The following is an 8702-nucleotide window of genomic DNA, read 5'->3' on the forward strand; positions in this document are numbered from 1 at the left end:
TTTGTTTATGTGATGTATCATGTTTATTTGCAGATATTGTACCAGCCTTGCATCCCTGGAATAAATGCCACTTGGTCATGGTGTATGAACTTTCTAATGTAATGATGGATCCAATTTGCTAGAATTATGTTGAGGATTTTAGCATCTATGTTCATCAAGATATTGGCTTGTAATTCTCTTCCTTTTTAATGTCTTTATCTGGTTTTGGGATTAGGGTAATGCTGGCTTCAAAGAAAGAGCATGGAAGTGCTCCTTCATCTTGAATATTTTGGAATAGTCTGAGTAGGATAGGTTTTAGTTTTTCTTTGAATGTTTGATAAAACTCTCCTGTGAAGCTGTCTGGCCCTGGGCTTTTGTTTGCTGAAAGCTTTTTGATGACTACTTCAATTTTCTCCTTAGTTATCAGCTTATTGAGTTTTTTTATTCTTTTTGATTGAGTTTTGGAAGGTTGTATTTTTCTAGGAATATGTCCATATCCTCTAGGTTGTTTTGTTTGTTAGTGTAGAGTTGTCCATAGTATTTCTTTACAATCCTTTGTATTTCTGTGGGATCTGTTATTTCGTCTCTTTTATTTTTAGTTTTGTTTATTTGGGTCCTCTCTCTTTGCTTCTTGGTGAGCCTGGCTAGAGGTTCATCAATCTTGTTTATCCCTTCAAAGAACCAGCTCTTGGTTTCATTGAGCTTTTATATTGTTATTTTCATCTCTATGTCATTTATTTCTACTCTGATCTTTATTATTTCCTTCCTTCTGCTCACTCTGGGCTTTCCTTATTGCTCTCTTTGTAATTATTTAAGTTGTTGAGTTAGATAATTTATTACCAGTTTTTCTTGTTTGTTGTGGTAGGCCTTTAATGCTATGAACTTCCCTCTCAGGACTGCTTTCAATGTGTCCTATAGGTTTTGGATTGATGTATTTTCATTGTCATTCCTTTTCAGGATTTTTAAAATTTCTTCTTTGATCTCTTTGGTAACCCAATCATTGTTTAATAGCATGTTATTCAGCCTCCAAGTGTTTGATTTTTTATTGTTTTTATTGTAGTTGATTTCTAATATTATGCCATTATGGTCTGAAAAGATGCTTGATATGATTTCAATCTTCTTGTATTTGGAGGGACTTTGCCTGTGACCCAGTAAGTGGTCTATCTTTGAAAATATCCAATGTGTACTTGAGGAGAATGTATATTCTGTATCTCTGTGGTGAAATGTTCTGAAGATGTCAATGAAGTCCATCTGATCTAGTGAGTCATTTAGGATTGCTGTTTCTTTGCTGATTTTTTTTTTTCTAGAAGATTTATCCAGTGATGTCAATGGGGCATTAAAGTCCCCTAATATGTTTGTATTGCTGTTGATCTCTCCCTTTATATCTTCCAGAAGTTTTTTTATGTATTTGGTGCTCCTGCATTGGGTGCATATATGTTTACCAGGGTTATATCCTCTTGTTTTATTGATCCCTGTAGTATTATGAAGTGGCCCTCCTTATCTTTTGTTATGGCCTTCACTCTGAGTTCTATTTTGTCAGATATAAGTATTGCTACACCAGCTTTTTTTTTCTTTTCCATTTGCCTGAAAGATACTTTTCCATCCCTTCACTTTCAGTCTGTGTGAGTCTCTTGTTATGAGGTGGGTCTCTTGTAGACAACATATATATATGTATATATATAGTTCATGTTTTCTTATCTATTCAGTCACTCGATGTCTTTTGATTGGAGCATTTAGGCCATTTACATTTAAAGTTATTATTGATAGGTACTTGTTTCTAGCCATTTTTATTTTCTGTGCCTGTGTTCCTTCTTCCCTTTTTCCCCCTTCTTTTTACAACAGTCCCTTTAGTATCTCTTGCATTGCTAGCTTGTTAGCAATAAACTCCTTTGGCCTTTTTTTGTGTGTGAAGCTCCTGATTTTTCCTTTGATTTTGAATGATAGCCTTGCTCGGTAGAGTACTCTTGGATTCAGTCCCTTGCTTTGCATCTCTTTGTATACTTCCTTCCATTCCTTTCTGGCCTGATGTGTTTCTGTTGAAAAATGATTTGAAAATCTAATGGGAGATCCCTTGTAGGTAACTTTCTGCCTCTCTCTTGCAGCCTTTAAGATTCTCTCTTTGTTGTTTACATTTGCCATTGTAATTATGACATGTCTTGGTGTGCATCTTTTTGGGTTCATGTGGTTTGGGACTCTCTGTGCTTGTATGCCTTTTTTCTTTTCCAAATCAGGGAAGTTTTATGACAGTATTTCTTCAAATAGGTTTTCTAACCTTTGCTCTTCTTCTTGTCATTCTGGAAGCCCTGTTATATGTATGTTGCTTCATTTCATATTGTCCCAAAGCTCCCGCAGGCTCTCCTCCTGTCTTTTGATTTTTTCTTCAATTGCAATTTAGATTGGGTATGTTTTGCTTCCTTGTCTTCTAATTCACTAATTTGGTCCTCCACTTCTCCTAATCTACTGTAGGAAGCTTCTGTCATGTTTTTTATTGTAGCTATATCATGCCTGATTTATTTCCTCCTGATTCTTACATAGGTTGTTGATTTTCTTATCCATCTGGTTTATGAATTGTATGACCCTTATTCTGAATTCTTTTTGTGACATATTGCATGCCTCTGTTTCATTTAGTACCTTTTCTGGTGATGCCTCCTTTTTTTCCTTTGGGGGGTGTTCTTCTGTTCCCCAGTTTTGCTCTCACTGAAGGATCTGGTTTTAAGTGGCGCGGGACCTATTACTACAGTTGTGAGCTTGGTGGCAGGTTGCACAGTTGCAGGCGGCAGCTGCTCCTCGGGCGGTTGTGTAGTGGCTGCTCCTCTCATGGTCACAGGTGGTGGCTGCTCTTCACGTGGTTGTGGGTGGTGGCTGCTCCTTGCATGGTCGTGGGGTGGCTGTTCCTCACACAGTTGTGGGCGGCAACTGCTCTTTGGGTGGTCCTGGGTAGTGGCTGCTCACAGGATGGCTGCTTCTTGTGCTGTGCCAGCACAGCCAAGGGTGAACTTGAGGAGGGACTGTGAATGATTGAAGAAAAGACAGACAAGAGAATAAAGCTGGGGCTCGGTGTATCTCTCATGCCTGAATGAGGACACAAAAGACCCAGCCTGCAAGCAGATGCTTTATTTTATAGTCTGATTAAAACAAGGGTAGATTAACATGTATACAAATGTTCTTGTTTTGGCAACACTTACTGCACCTCCCACAGCCCATTAGCTACTTAAGAAGGAATTAGGGAGAGCTATAAGGTAAAGCTTAATTGTGTTAGCATAGCTCTTCCCCACAAGCTTGGATTTGTTTGTAGCCCAAGGCTTGACCCTAGAGCCCCTCCCTACAGCTCCTCACAATCGCAGGGCAGCTGCTCCTCATGTTGGAAATTTTTATTGTTGTAAAACATATAACATAACATAAAATTTCCCATTTCACTATTTGTATAATTAGTGACAATAATTACATTCAAAATTATGCACCACCCTCATTATTATCAATTTACAAAACTTTTATTTGTTTGTTTTTGGAATGCTTCATGTATTTGCGTGTTATCCTTGTGCAAGGGCTATGCTAATCTTCTCTGTATTGTTCCAATTTTAGTATATGTGCTGCCAAAGTGAGCATTCCATTACTTTTTCATCACCCCAAACAGAAACTATGTAAGCATTATGCAATAACTTTTCATTCTCCCCTCCCCCAGTTTCTAGTTATATCAAATCCACTTTCTGTCTGTATGAATGTGTCTATTCTAGAAATTTCATATGAATGGAATTACACAATATTTGTTATTTGGTATCTGGTTTATTTCACTTAGCATGATGTCTTCAAGGTTTATCCATGTTGTACCATGTATCAGAACTTCATTTCTTTGTATGATTGTATTATATTTCATTATATGTATACTAGAGGCTTGGTGCACAAAATTCATGCATGGGGGGGGGGTCCCCTCAGCCCAGCCTGCACCTCTCCAATCCAGGACCCCTTGGGGGATGTCTGACTGCTGGTTGGACATCCTTCTCGCAATGTGGGACCTCTGGCTCCTAACTGCTCGCCTGCCTGCCTGCCAGATCACCCCTAACCACCTCTGTTTGCCTACCTGATCACCCCTAACCACCTCTGCCTGCCTGCCTGATCACCCTAACCGCCTCTGTTTGCCTGCCTGATCACCCTTAACCCCTCTGCCTCCTTGCCTGATCACCCCTAACCACTCTCCCCTGGCAGCCTGATCACATCTAACCACTCTTCCTGCCTGCCTGATTGCCCCTAACTGCCTCTACCTTGGCCCTTGCCACTATAGCTTTGTCCAGAAGAACATCCAGTCTATTAGTCTATGTCTAATTAGCATATTACCCTTTTATTAGTATAGATAACACATTTTGTCTATCCATTCATCCATTGATACACAGTAGAGCTGTTTGCACCTTTTGTCTATTGAGAATAATGCTGCAATGAACATTATCTTACAAGTATCTTTTTGAGTCCCTGTTTTCAGTCCTTTTGCCCATATACCAAGGCATAGAAATGCTGGGTCATATGGTAATTCTGTGTTTAGCTTTTTTTAAAAAAAAAACATATTTTTATTGATTTCAGAGAGGAAGGGAGAGATAGAAACATCAATGATAAGTGAGAATCATTGATTGGTTGCCTTCTGCAGGTCCCCCACTGGAGATTGAATTTGCAACCTGGGTATGTGCCCTGACCTAGAAACTAACCATGACCTCCTGGTTCATAGGTAAATGCTCAACCACTGAGCCACACCAACTGGGCATATGTTTAGTTTTTTAAGGAACTCCTAAATTGTTTCCATAGTGGCTGAAACCTTTTACATTCCCACCAGCAATTTGCAAGTGTTCCAATTTTTCTACATCTTCTCCAACACATTATTTTTAATTATTTTGATTATAGCCATGGAAGTGAGAATAAAACTGTATCTTATTGGAATGTGACCTACTCAAAATTTCAAATTAATAAAAAAACAAAAAAACAGCCTGCCTTGCTTTACAGCTGGGCCTCACCTGGGCACCTCCAAGCTCAATATAAATAGCTCCTGTATGGTGGCCCCAGACAGTGGCTGACTTTGCACCTCTCTGGAGGCCCTAGAGCCAGTGAACCTGGTGGACAGCTTCAGATATAGCATATTACAACTCCGCACATCAATAAGCAACACACTCAAGGGGCAGACTCAGTGAGCACCAAAGTTTCACTGAAGCAAGTCCTGCTACATAGGGGTGTTTTCTGCACAACAACTTTCCCATTGAAGTTACAGCTGGTCCTCACATTCAATTGGCCTGGTGGTCAATTACTCCCAGTGACACCAACAGCAATTGTGGCTCAACTACAAGATTGTGCATACAGCCCACACAGGGACATACCTAGAGTGCCCAGCTCAGGAGAATGGGAGGCTGAGCCACTGGGCCCTACAGGAAGCCTACTACACAAGGTCACTCTACCAATTCCAGGAGACATAGCAGCTCTACCTAATACATAGAAATAAACACAAGGAAGCAGCAAAATTAGGGAGACAAAGAAACATGTCACAAATGAAAGAAATGGAAGCAAGCAAATTACTGGATAGAGTTCAAAACCATGGTTATAAGGTTAGTCAAGGATCTTCATGAGAAATTAAAGGATCTTAAGTGAGTAGGTCAAAGATATAAAAAAGGACCAGTCAGAAATTAAGCATACACTAACAAAAATAAAATATCTTAGAAAGATATGGAAAAATATGCCACTCAACTTCTTCCTTCATGCTACTTGTAGCATTTTGATGGTTCACTAAACCCAGGATGCTACGAGACCCTATTCTTGCCTTATTTTGTAGGTTTAATTATATTAAAATTATTTTTAAATAACAAAAGTAAAATGTAAATTTATTATCTTTGTAAACTTTAACTCTCACCAATCTTATCCCACATGGGAAGTTAGTGTGTATCCTTTCAGATCTATATAAACATTTACATTAACATAAGTATGTAATGAACCAAATACTCAACAAGTATTTTTTGAGTGCTTACTATTTAGAAGGCTTTCTTTCAGGCACAGGTGATGTAGAAAGATTAAGTTATAATGTATTGAACACTTCATTTATGCCAGGAATTGTACTGAGGAATTTACTTTAATGTTGGAGTTAATTGATACAAGAGCTCTGAAAAGATGTGCAACTATTTTTATTTTATAGATAAGAAAGCTGAAGTTCAGAGAAGCTAGATAATTTACCCAGCTTAGATGATAGAGCTGAGATTCCAACTGAGGGCTGGCTATGTAGAGCCCATATCTTAATGACACAGCATGGCAATGTACTGAAACAATAGTCAGCATTTCTTGAGTGTGCAAATCACTCTTCTCAGGGCTTTACATATATTGGCTCATTTTCACAACATGAATACATATTGCTACCATACCCATTTATAGATGAAGATACTGAGGCTCAGGGAGGTTAACTTAACTAAATTATGTTAATAATAGATGGCAGTGCTGGGATTAAAATCCAGACAGTCTGGTTGCACAACTTGCTCTCATGGCTCCTACACTACGCTGCATATTGCAATGTTACATGTGTAAATGCACACTCATGCTTAAACCCTATGTGGTTCTTAATCACATTTGCTTAGAGTTTTTAACAATATTGAAAAATGCTTAGTTATAATGCATGCTTAGTTATAATGCTTAGTTATAACATTTAGAATTGTATATATAGTATCACCCTAGTTATACCAAAAATATATGGCAGTTGCCCTAACCGGTTTGGCTCAGTGGATAGAGCGTGGGCCTGTGGACTGAATGGTCCCAGGTTCTATTCAGGTCAAGGGCATGTACCTTGGTTGAGGGCACATCCCCAGTAGGGGGTGTGCAGGAGGCAGCTGATCGATGTTTCTCTCTCATTGATGTTTCTGGCTCTCTGTCCCTCTCCTTTCCTCTCTGTAAAGGATCAATAAAATATATATTAAAAAAAATATATGGCAGCCCAGTCTGTGTGGCTAAGTGGTTGAGCATCCTATCTAATAAAAGACGAACAAGGTAATTGACCATACCTTCGCTATGCTTCCCATTGGCTAATCTGGGCGATATGCAAATTAACTGCCAAGAAAGATGGTGGTTAATGCCAACAAAGATGGCAGTTAATTTGCATACATAGGCGCAATGATGGGAGGTGAAAGGGGAAGGACAGAAGAATGGTGATTGGAAACCCAGGCGGCAGGCAAGAGCTGGGTGGCAGGGCAAAGGCGGCCCTGAGGGCTGCCTTTGTCCTGCCCCCCAGCCCTGGATCAGAGAACTGGGGCCGCCTTTGCCAGCCCCCCAGCCAGTGATCCCAATAGGAAAGCCTGGCCGCAGGCAAGGCGGCACCCCCAGGACCCAGGAGCCGCCTTGCCTGCAGCCTGTGATCCTGATCGCAAAAGTCGAGGCATGCCTAAGGATTTTTTGTACATGTCCCACAGTCTAGAAGCAGAATCAGAATCAAGAAGTGGAGTCTTACCTCAGTGCTGGGGTGTTTAAAAGTATCTGAAAATAGCAGTTCCATTGTGGAGTCCACCACCACGTTTGCCCCATCGGGAGGCATGCTGAGGACTTCCAGGGCAGCCCTATAACCTCCAGGCAACGACAGCAGCTCTGAAGAGGGAAAAACTGCAGCACTTCCTGTGTCCGAAGTGCTAGCACCGCAAATCTTGGCCTATCTCCAGCACAGCAGAGAAAGGCTGAGAGAGGAGAGGCGGGTATGGTGGCTCCAGTGGTCCAAATCCTGTCATTGTCTGCATTACCTAGCCTTGGCGCCCTCCAGAGCAGCCTCAGTGCCAGTGCAGAGGAGGCTTTGGAAAGGGTGGTGGTGAGGAGAATGCTTCTGACTCTGGATACCCAGTGAAACTGCTGTCAGGAGCCTTTCTAGGGCTGGCAGCAAAACGCGGCAATGAGTGAAGAATAATGTCTCAAAATGAAGAGGAGGTTGTTGTTTTTTTTTTGTTTGTTTGTTTTTTTTCTCATCAGCAAAATGTGACTATTACCTAACTCACAGACTTTGCAAGAATTAATTGAAATAAAATTCCAGAAATCATATAATGGCCTGGCTGAAGTAGATAGGTTGGTTGAGCATGAGCGTGGTCCTGTGCGTGGAAAGGTTGCAGGTTCAATTCTAGGTCAGGGCACATACCTGGCTTTCAGGTTGGATCCCTGGTCAGGGCTCCTAAGGAAGGCAACTGTAGGGATGTTTCTTACATTGATGTTTCTCTCTCTCCATCTCTCTCCCTCCACTCTCTCTAAAAATCAATGGAAAAATGAACTAATGCTATATCTACAAACGTGGATAATCTAAAAAAAAAAAAAAAAAAAAAAGTGGGGGAGGGGGCCCTAACTGGTTTGGCTCAGTGGATAGATCATCAGCCTGCAGACTGAAGGGTTCCAGGATTGATTCCTGTCAAGGGCATGTACCTTGGTTGCAGGCACATCCCCAGTTGGGGGTGTGCAGGAGGCAGCTGATCGATGTTTCTCTCTCATTGATGTTTCTAACTCTCTATCCCTCCCCCTTCCTTTCCATTAAAAAAATCAATATATTTAGAAAAAAAAATGGGTAAAAGAAGTTGAATATGTACTGTATAATTTAAAGTATGTAAAAAAAATATAACTTTTTAGGGGCATATATGTTATCTATACTAAAAAAAGGTAATATGCTAATTAGACCAGACATCTTTCAGACATCCTTCTGGACAAAGCCACTGTGTTGGGGGCCAAAGCAGAAGCTGTTACAGGTG

General features: G+C 40.5%; 1 non-coding gene across 1 annotated transcript; it reads right to left on the reverse strand.

The window, feature by feature from the left end:
* Window positions 1–3478: 3478 nt before the first annotated feature.
* LOC118677853 lies at window positions 3479–3585 on the reverse strand. The gene has a single exon (XR_004974577.1). It is a non-coding gene; the product is annotated as a U6 spliceosomal RNA (small nuclear RNA).
* Window positions 3586–8702: the final 5117 nt, after the last annotated feature.

Source organism: Myotis myotis, unplaced genomic scaffold, assembly GCF_014108235.1.
Source record: "Myotis myotis isolate mMyoMyo1 unplaced genomic scaffold, mMyoMyo1.p scaffold_m19_p_2, whole genome shotgun sequence".
Taxonomy (NCBI): Eukaryota; Metazoa; Chordata; class Mammalia; order Chiroptera; family Vespertilionidae; genus Myotis; species Myotis myotis.